We start from the raw sequence: 10,883 nt of genomic DNA, 5'->3' as shown, positions 1-10,883 counted from the left end.
TTAACATGTTTTTTCTTTTTTTAGCATTGGAAAAATTGCATGTGAGCAGTAATTTTGATACTTTGCACCATACCTCAGATTATTTTGATGAGTTAACTTTCTATTGTGTTATTTTACAAGAATCAGAAGTAGTTACTCAACTCTGACTGTCAGCAGCTCCTGTATGGATTTGTCACCAGAGTTGACAGTAAAGTGCATGATTTGTTCTAGTGAAAATGGTCATGCAAAAACAAGAAGTTTCTTGTCTATGTGGTGGACAGACGTTGATTTGTCACTTTTACTTTGGTGGTGAAAAACAGCGCAACTTATTAAGAAAGATGATTGTATTTGCTAATCTGTCATTCAGCATTAAGAAAAAAGCAGTTTCACATTAGAATCACATTTCATCCCATTTGTCAATTTTTCACCTTTCAACTTTCAATTGAATTCAATTTACTAATACTTTATCAATTAAAAGTTGCAGTAACTCGCACTATTAAGGTCTGTTTAAGGACTTATTGTACATGGTGCCAGCTGTAGACTATCGTTCAGTCGCTATATTGTGAAGAGGATGCTCAGTGTTGTCTGTTATGTTTGAAACAACCTTTTCTGCACAATCAATTCTAGCGGCTCCAGAAGATTCCCCTTTATCAGTAACTTACTGGCTGTGATGCTGCTCTCCCAACAGATGACAGTTGTGATTGTACTCTCCATGACAGACGACAAGTTATCCTATCCAGATTCCAGACTGAATAAGCTGCGGAATCATTTCATTTTCAAGAATGCAGATTTCTTATTATTCACTTGAAATATGGCAGATATGTTTACACTAAATAAATTTGATGGAAGTACATATCTTGTTTATTTGAATTAATGAACTCATTAAATCCAGGGCTTGACCGTTTTCAGTGTTTTCCGCCAATAGAAGGCGCTCTCATGCAAGTGCAGCTTTCCCTGGTCAAAGTTAAGTAAGTCAAAGAGCAAATGTTTACATAGTCATAAAATAAATTATTTTGTGTCTTTGAAAAATACATGTCAAATGTTCAAAAAACCTTGTTATTTACTTAATGAGTGTTGTTAGAGGAACTGAGTTAATTGATTGGCTATTTATTTACAAATGTAGCCACAGATGAAGACAAAATCAATCTTGTATGGAAAAAAACATTAAAAATCACAATAATCGAAGAATCGTGGCACCAATAATCGAATCGACAATCGTTATAATCGAAGAATCGAAGCTCCAATAATCGAAATCGAATCGAATCGTGAGGTACCCTTGTTTGCACACCCCTAGTCATGATGCACCAACTTTTTTTCTCTTGGTGAACGGGCTGGACTGCAGGCAGAACAGAACAGCACCCGTTCCCTGTGAAGCCATGCTGTTGTGATGGATGCAGTCACTGAAATCCAAAGCCTTCTTTTTATTCAACTTTTAGGTACAAATTAAGCACTGCTTACAGCTACTGCTACTGCTGTACAGCTTTTAGGTTTTCAGCACCAGATGCTTGGAATAAACTTAAATCCGAACTGCATTTACGAATCCTCATACTTGTGACTGAATTTAAAGCTCTGCGGCCTCATTTATAAAGCTTGCGTGTGCACAAAACAGGGCTCGGAAGATGCGCACGCCACCTTCTACACAAAGGTTGGGATTTAAAAAAAAAAAACCTAACGGGAAAATGTGCGTATCTCTACGCAAACTTTGATCCTAGGGCACAAACATTTTGAAGATATGGGGAACTGGCGACGCAGACGGTGAGGTGGTGAAATGAAGCCAGATTCATGTCATACTTTTAATGTCATCACATATCAAACTTATAATATAATAGCGCTGATCGTGTCCCTCTGTGTTTGAAGCACAGCGTCAGTCAGGACGCGTCCATTTCCAGGTGCGCCATGCGCTTGGATCGCTCTGGTGCTGCTGGTGCTGCAGCCGCGGTGCAGGACACGCCGTGCCGGGAACCTCCTTGTCACCCAACACTTCCAACTGTAGAGTGACTGAGGACATAACAAATAAGTGCCGGGCCACTCTCCTCTTGGCCTCCACCTTCAGATCGCACCACTTCTTTTTTATTTCTGCCACAGATCTGTCCGTGGCACTCACGGCGTTTACAGCGCAGCAACGACGTGATAAAGTATTACTCACTCACTCACTCATCTTCTCCCACTTCATCCGTTACCGGGTCGCGGGGGCATCAGCCTCAGCAGGGATGCCCATACTTCCCTCACCCCAGACACTTCCTCCAGCTCTTCCGGGGGGAGTCCGAGGCGTTCCCAGGCCAGCCGAGAGACATAGTCTCTCCAGCGTGTCCTGGGTCTTCCCCGGGGTCTCCTCCCGGTGGGACATGCCTGGAACACCTCCCTAGGGAGGCGTCCAGGAGGATCCGGTACAGATGCCCAAGCCACCTCAGCTGACTCCTCTCAATGTGGAGGAGTAGCGGCTCGACTCCGAGCTCCTCCCGGGTGACCGAACTCCTCACCCTATCTCTAAGGGAGCGTCCAGCCACCCTGCGGAGGAAACTCATCTCGGCCGCTTGTATCCGCGATCTTGTCCTTTCGGTCACTACCCAAAGTTCATGACCATAGGTGAGGGTAGGGGCGTAGATTGACCGGTAAATCGAGAGCTTCGCCTTTCGACTCAGCTCCCTCTTCACCACGACGGTCCAGTACATCGACCGCATTACTGCGGACGCTGCACTGATCCGCCTGTCAATCTCACGCTCCATTGTTCCCTCACTCATGAACAAGATCCCGAGATACTTGAACTCCTCCACCTGAGGCAGGACTTCTCCACCCACCCGGAGAAGGTATTAGGTAAGAAGGTAAAGTATTAGTAAATTGAATTAAATTGAAAGTTGAAAGGTGAAAAATTGACAAAAGGGATAAAATGTGGTTCTAATGTGAAACTGCTTTTTTCTAAATGCTGAATGACAGATTAGCAAATACAATCATCTTTCTTAATAAGTTGCGCTGTTTTTCACCACCAAAGTAAAAGTGACAAATCAACGTCTGTCCACCACAGAGACAAGAAACTTCTTGTTTTTGCATGACGATTTTCACTAGAACAAATCATGCACTTTACTGTCAACTCTGGTGACAAATGCATACAGGAGCTGCTGTCAGTCAGAGTTGAGTAACTACTTCTGATTCTTGTAAAATAACACAATAGAAAGATAACTCATCAAAATAATCTGAGGTATGGTGCAAAGTATCAAAATTACTGCTCACATGCAATTTTTCCAATGCTAAAAAAAGAAAAAACATGTTAAAAGCAATATTGGTGTTATTGACTCAACCACAGAAGATCTTAACCTAACCTTAACCCTCAGGAAGATGTGAGAACAAGTATGTGGATTCATGGCCAGTGTGTGAATAAATACGAGAACATCCTTTTCTGCCCATAAATAAGAAACATGTGGGAGATGAGAATATGGAATTATATATAAGAAATATAAGAAACCAAGCTACTTTGACTTTATTTATTTATTCATCCTTACCTCCTCAGATAAGCGTGCAGCTGGATTCCACCACACTTGTGCCCACATTTTCTGCTAGGAATATTGGTTTCATGTTAGACAGCGAGCTGACCTAAAGAGCATGTTGCCTCGGTTTCCCGGTCTTGCCGTTTCACTTTTTGCAACATCAGGAACATGCGACACAGCTCTTGGTTCAGGCTCTGGTCATGTTACACATCGACTACAGTAATTCCTTGTTGGTCAGCCTTCCTGCACGCTCAGTTAAACCTCTGCAGATGATCCAGAATGCAGTAGCACGTCTGGTCTTCAACCAACCCAAGAGAGCTCATGTCACTCCGCTGCTAATCACTCCACACTGGCTTCCAGTTGCAGCGCGCATCAAGTCAAACAATTACCCAAACGGCTCCCGCCTTCCTTCATCCAGACGCCTGGTGCTTCCACAGCAACGTGGCGTGAAATCAGTAGCTACTCTTCTCCTACATTGTTCCCCGATGGTGGAATGACCTACCAACTTCTGTCCGATCTGCAGGGTCTGTACCTACCTTTAAGAGCAAGCTAAAGACTCAAGGGCCTCATTTATAAAGCTTGCGTGCGCACAAAACAGGGCTTGAAAGATGCGCACGCCACCTTCTACGCAAAGGTTGGGATTTAAAAAAAAAAATGTCACCCACCACTTCCAACTGTAGAGTGACTGAGGACATAACAAATAAGTGCCGGGCCACTCTCCTCTTGGCCTCCACCTTCAGATCACACCACTTCTTTTCTATTTCTGCCACAGATCTGTCCGTGGCACTCACCGCGTTTACGGCGTAGCAACGACGTGCTGCCACTCACTCGCTATCTTTTTGTTAGTGATGCCACTACTGTGACCCCCAAATAATGTGGTTTTCCTGGCCTCCACCTCATCCACAACATCTCCATCTCGGTCTCCGTGAAATTTAGTGGCACGGTGGCTCGACACATGACTAATTCATCCTGACGCACAGCAGAAACAGACTGCAGGCAGGCGCTGCATGAGCAGCAGGCTCATTTTTATGCAAATACAACCATCATGTAGTTTGCATTCACCATTCATGGTATAAAGTGGGCGTGTAGAGGGCGGGATATGAGGAGAATTCACGTGCGCAACCTTCCATGTGGATTGTGATTTATAAAGGGAACATTGCGCGCAGATGCGCGTGCACACGGTTTTATAAATCAGGATTGTTTTGTGCGCACGCCATTTTCGGCTTTTGAGCGCACGTACACTTTTAGTATGAATCCTACGCACACTTTTATAAATGAGGCCCCAGCTCTTTAAGGAGCACTTCTGCATCTAGTAAGCTGCATGCACTTATGACAAGATGGTGTCTTTTTAGAAGTAGCTTTCCCATATAAAGGGGAATATATATATATATATATATATATATATATATATATATATATATATATATATATATATATATATATATATATATGTATACACCGTATTTTCGCGACCATAAGGCGCACATCAAAAAAAAAAAATTCTAAAATGTGCCACGCGCCCTATGAAACGGTGCGCCGTTTCTATTACCTGTATTACGGTAATGTGAGGCGGAGCCACCATGAGAACGGTAAAGGGAGAAGGGGGCGGGTGAAGCACTCGTGAGTTGCGGCTGAGTCCGACTGAAAGCAGTAGCGCTGGCGGAAAAAATGAAAATTGAACATTTTCATGGAGGTCCGTCCTGGTGCTTTCACTTCATGAAACGGTGCCAGCGCAGCAGCAGCGCCCGACGGATTATATGGAAAAGATGGAGAGCTTCCGCTCATTCTGCAGCCGACACATCCCCGACATGGACGAGGTGCCGCTCACGTTCCACATCCCGGAATCACACGGTGGTGGAGTTAACGGGGACCAGCGCCGTGGAGCGGCCCGGGACCACCGCGGGGGAGCAGACCGGGTCCAGCGCGGGGGAGCGGACAGGGAGCGGACCGGGTCCAGCGCGGAGGAGCGGACCGAGTCCAGCGCGGGGGAGCGGACCGGGACCACCGCGGTCGGGATCCGCACAACGGGGTATGAGAAGTCGTCATTTACTGTTGTGCTTGCCTGTCACGCTAATGGACAGAAACTGCCGCCGATGGTGATTTTTAAAAGAAAAACGTTGCCTAAAGAGACTTTACCAGCCGGAGTCATTATAAAGGCAAATAAAAAGGGCTGGATGGATGAAGAGATGATCGAGTGGCTGAGGCAGGTCTATGTGCGGCGACCCGGTGGTTTTTTTAAATTCTTTAATGCGGAAACAGAAGATGAAGACTTTGAAGGGTTTGATTGATGTGAAAAGTGAAATAAAATATCAAACTAAGTTTTGCTCCCGCTCTATTTTTAAATAAGCACACTGCTTGTGTGTGTTCTGCAGCGCGTGTGTGCAGCTCCGTCTGTGTAGACTGCGCTTTTTGGGTCGGTGCACTGTAGAGTGTTGCATTTAAGGGCTGCAACTCAACCACCAATGCTGTCACAAACATTTTGACTTGTACAAACCAGTCTGTATTACTGCTAACATACAGTTGTCTTTCAAGCATAGTGGTCTGCAATTATGTTATGGCACAAGCCAAAGCCAGTCACATGACCCCTGTGACCATCTTCCACTGTAGTAGTGTAGTGCATTAAGGGAATTGCTTGCATCCTGCATACAAAATTTTATCAGTAAGCAACAGCGGCTCAGTAGAGTCTCTGACGAGCAAAGATGAAGATGATCTCTGGTTTAAATTTAACAAACTTTGATTCAAATCAACTCAAGGCACTTCAACTTGTCCCGAATAATTATTGCTTCGTTAAGGAAACCGACACATTGAATCAAAACTTTTCCTTGACAGAGTCCCGCTGAGCAAGCACCATGTGACTGTGGAGGAAAAACTCCTTTAACAAAAACCATGGCGATAAGAGATTACCGCAGGAAACAATTGTCGAGCACTGCGAGAAAATTTTAAAAAAGCCACTAGGGTGTATATATATATATAATAATAATAATTATATATATATATATATATATACATATATATATATATATATATATATATATATATATATATATATATATATATACATATATATATACATATATATATATATATCGTGACAGAGAGAGATATAGAAATTAATTCATACCATCTATCCATCCATCCATCCATCCATTATCTATACCCGCTTTATCCCTTGCGGGGTCACGGGGGTTTGCTGGAGCCTATCCCAGCTCATTTCAGGTGAGAGGCAGGGGTTACACCCTGGACAGGTCACCAGTCCATCACAGGGCCACATATAAACACACAAACCATGCTCACAACCACATTCACGCTCACACCTACGGGCAATTTAGAATCACCAATTAACTTAATATGCATGTTTTTGGACTGTGGGAGGAAGCCGGAGTACCCGGAGAGAACCCACGCAAGCACGGGGAGAACATGCACACATGGCGGTGGCTTAGTGGTTAGCACTGTTGCCTCACAGCAAGAAGGTCCCCGGTTCGACTCCCAGGCCCGGCAGGGGCCTTTCTTTGTGGAGTTTGCATGTTCTCCCCGTGCTTGCGTGTATGTATATATATATATATTAATTAACCTTAGTTTCACTAGCAAGGACCACGCCATCAACAGGATACGTTTAAATGATTTATTGATATGAAGATGATAATGGCGATGACAATGGCGATGATGATGATCTATGGATCAGTCGATGCGTTGTGGGGAAGCTGGTAGGGAATCCGCCGCAGCGCCCGGGCAACGACGAACCCCCTAGGAATCTATGAGGTAGAGAAAGAGAGGGAAGAAGGAGAAGAGAAAAGGGGTGGGGGGGAGGGGTGCATAGACTCCGGCTTCCTCCCACAGTCCATACCATCTAATAAAAGTATAAAATAACAAACGCAGGTTATCCTTAGTATCCTTATGTAATATACATTTAAGGGGTCGGTCCAACTCTGCCTAGAGTGCTATAAGAGTATTTTAATGAATTTTCATAATAAATCAGAAAAATACCAGCTTGTTTAGTGTTCAGCTCTTAGATCAGATGGAGGTGACTTCTAGTTATGTCTTGACCTTTTTCTGATTCACCACCGGAAACTGTTATTTGCTGAACTGTCATAAAAACCGCAGTTGTTTCAGTTGATGGTGGCTTTCCAAAGAACAGGTCTGATGAAATAAAATGAGATTCAGGATGTGTCAACATGTCGATCACTGTGTCAATGACAGTAATTAAAACAAAGTGATGAATGCAATAAATAAAATGGGTGGTGGTTGTCATAATTTCATAATTTTATGATAAAATTACGTTTGTGAAAGAATTTACATTGTTCGTCACTTAGAAATCAAAGGCTTTTTCCCCAGATTTACTTTTGACAGAAGACAAATCATTTTGCTCTTACTTTTTGAGTGTTGTCAGATAATTAGTTTTTTTCACGGAATTGCGAACTATTGATCCGCCGCACCTCGTATTTTCCCAATGCAAAAGCAAACATTGACTGCGTTTACATGCAGTCAATAACCCATTTAAAACCCGAATATTGGCAATAACCCGAATTTGCACGGCCATGTAAACACCAATAACCCTTTTGAATAACACAAATTTGCTCATATTCTGGTTTTTAAAAACCCGAATATGACCCCTGGGTTACTCCTTTTAAAACCCGAATATTCGGTCATGTAAACGCCTAACGGAATATCCCCATCAAACGGAACATGAATTGGTTTTCTGCGCATGCTCTGTTTGCAAGGAATCTTGGTCTTTTGAGTCCAGGACGTACTTATAATAACGGCGAAACGCAAGACCACGCCACGCTTTTGGAGTGAGGAGGAGACTAATCACTTCATAAATGTAATGAAGGATATGAACATTTTGGCATTTGTAGACGGTAGAAAGTACCGGGATAGCCAGATTTACAAGAAGGTGAGCGAAAAGTTGCGCGAAGCAGCATTTGTTTTAAATTTGGATACAGGAAGAAGAAGCGGAAATGACGGGAATTGCGTCATGACGTTCTCTGTGCGTCGCTGGTTTGATCAAGATATCCCGAATGATTAATTACCATGTATACAGGGATAACCCCAGGGGTTAATTTGTGCCGGATCCTGCTGGAACAGGATCCGGCACCTCTCGATTTTGGCCTCCCCGTGTTCCGGGACTTATTTGGGCAGATCCGGCACCTCTCGTATATATAAAACAATAATAATATAAAAACGTTTTTTTTTAATGTATATAAAATAATAATATGCATAAATTCATTTACAGAACAAATCACAAGAATTTCATGTTGTTTATAAAGATTTAACGTCATTTGAAAGAGTCGGAGATTTGTTGATGCTATGAAAAGATGGGCCAGCAAACCACGCCCCTGACCAAAAAAACTTTGGAAATTCACTACAAATAAAAAAACGGGCTGAAGCCCCCCCAAATTTGATCTCAGCCCCCCCAAAATTAAGAGGACATTTTTTCCTTTCCAACGATACCAATATTGTGTTTGTACAATTTAAAACTGCGTTATTTTGGGGTTGATGCAGCCGCGTCTCTGCCTGCAGTCACTGCACCGTGTCCAGCAATGTCCCGCCCACAGCACCATCTGATTGGTTACACACAGAGACAGGCACGGGAAACAGCCAATCAGCGGTGAAGGCTGTGCATGCTCTGTGCTCACACAAACAGAGGAGCGGAGAATAAGTTTAGCCAGGTAGAGAAGCTCCGGAGAGGAGTTTAGGCAAGTTAAGGCAGCAGACACCCTATTATTGTTACTGTAGCTTTCTAAAGTGCACCAGATTGATGCATTTAAATGCATTATGCTCAAAAAATTTCCCGGGGGGGAACGCAACCCCCCGAACCCCCCGGTACCCTCTCTATGTTCCGGGACCTCTTCATGGACAAATTAAGCACTGGATAACCCTGTTTGCTCACGCATGTAAACGGAATATTCCGAATGTTTCAGTAACCGGAATATTAGCAATAATCCGAATTTTGACTGCATGTAAACGTAGTCAATGTTGACTTTGGAGGTGTGCCTCCGTTATAGAGAATCTGAGAAGCAAGTAGTCGCCAAGAAATAACAGCGTCAACCAAAACAAGATCCACCTGACACGTGTTTTTTGCTTACAGAAATCAGAATCCTCAAGTCTTAGTCACAGTTACGAGTATGTTTGACTTGAACGAGGGTTGTTTACTTTCAAATTGCCTTATAATTAGCTAAAGACTAAAAACAATACTGATTCAATATAGCCTATTAACTGAAGCTTGAGGGAGAAGATGTTAGTGCACGCTTGCAAGTCTTTCCTGAGAGGTTTTAAGAAACCACGTTGTCAGCATTCTAAAAACTTCCTTCTTGTGAACATTTCACAATAATTCAGCAACTCAAACGCATCTGTTCTCAAGAATCTGAGTGATATGTGATGAATTTCACAAACCACAGTCTGAAACTGTGGTTTGTGAAACCAAACTCACTCTCATCCTAGTGTCCCTTCACAAGCTCCCTGTGCGCTAGAGTATTAGCGTTAAGCTTTTGTTGTTTGTTTTTAAATGCTTGAACAACCTTGCTCCGCCACATCTGTCTGATCTGCTTCGGCCTCACTGCCCATCCCCAACCCAAGATCGGCCCATTGTCTGCTGCTGAGAGTCTCTAAAACGAGCCTGAGGCTCAGAGGTGACGGAGCATTTCCCGCTGCTGCTCCCAAGCTTCGGAGCAAGTCACCCTCGAGTTTTAGACAGGCCTACTCTCTTCCTGTTTTTGACACTTGGCTTTTAACACACTGCGATCTCATCTTGTATGGCACCTTAAAATGCACCTGCTGTGAGCCTGTTATTTCATCGTCTGTATGTTTGTGTTTTTATGTCTTAATGTACAACACTTCGGCTAACCCGTCGGTTTATAAAACGTGCTATACAAAAAAAGATTGATCAGTTGATTGACTTATAGCTTTCTGTCTTGCGCTTGGATTGGGAAACAATTTATCAAAGTTTATCAAAACTTTACCCTAAAGGTCTGAACAATCCACTATGTAGACGCTGTATTTCCACTTGAATTAAAGTTTAGTGAACACGTTTTTCAGTTAAGAAAATAAAATGTGTATCCATAAAATAGGTGTGTTTCATATTTAAACCATGAATGTTAAAAAGTTCAGACACTGGAAATAAAACCTTTTGGAATACTTAGCTGTTGTGTTGTATAGAAATTGAAAATTTATTTGTTATTACATTGTTAAAGGGAATGCATCAGCCATGACGTTGATTTTAATTGTCAGTGTAAAATATTTAAGCCTGAGGCGCTCTCCAACCTCTCCTTTCACTGCCTCAGGAAGTCAGACTGTCTGCACTATCTGTTCAAAAACAGACGATTTCTCAATTTCAGAGTAAGTGACGCGTCCCGAGCAGAACTGGAAGCCTTAGTATATTACAGTAAATCAGCTTCATCTGCAACTATCATCACTGCCATTTGCGTT

Source organism: Cololabis saira, chromosome 10 (genome assembly GCF_033807715.1).
Source record: "Cololabis saira isolate AMF1-May2022 chromosome 10, fColSai1.1, whole genome shotgun sequence".
NCBI classification, from domain to species: domain Eukaryota; kingdom Metazoa; phylum Chordata; class Actinopteri; order Beloniformes; family Belonidae; genus Cololabis; species Cololabis saira.
This window is presented reverse-complemented; position numbering follows the sequence as displayed.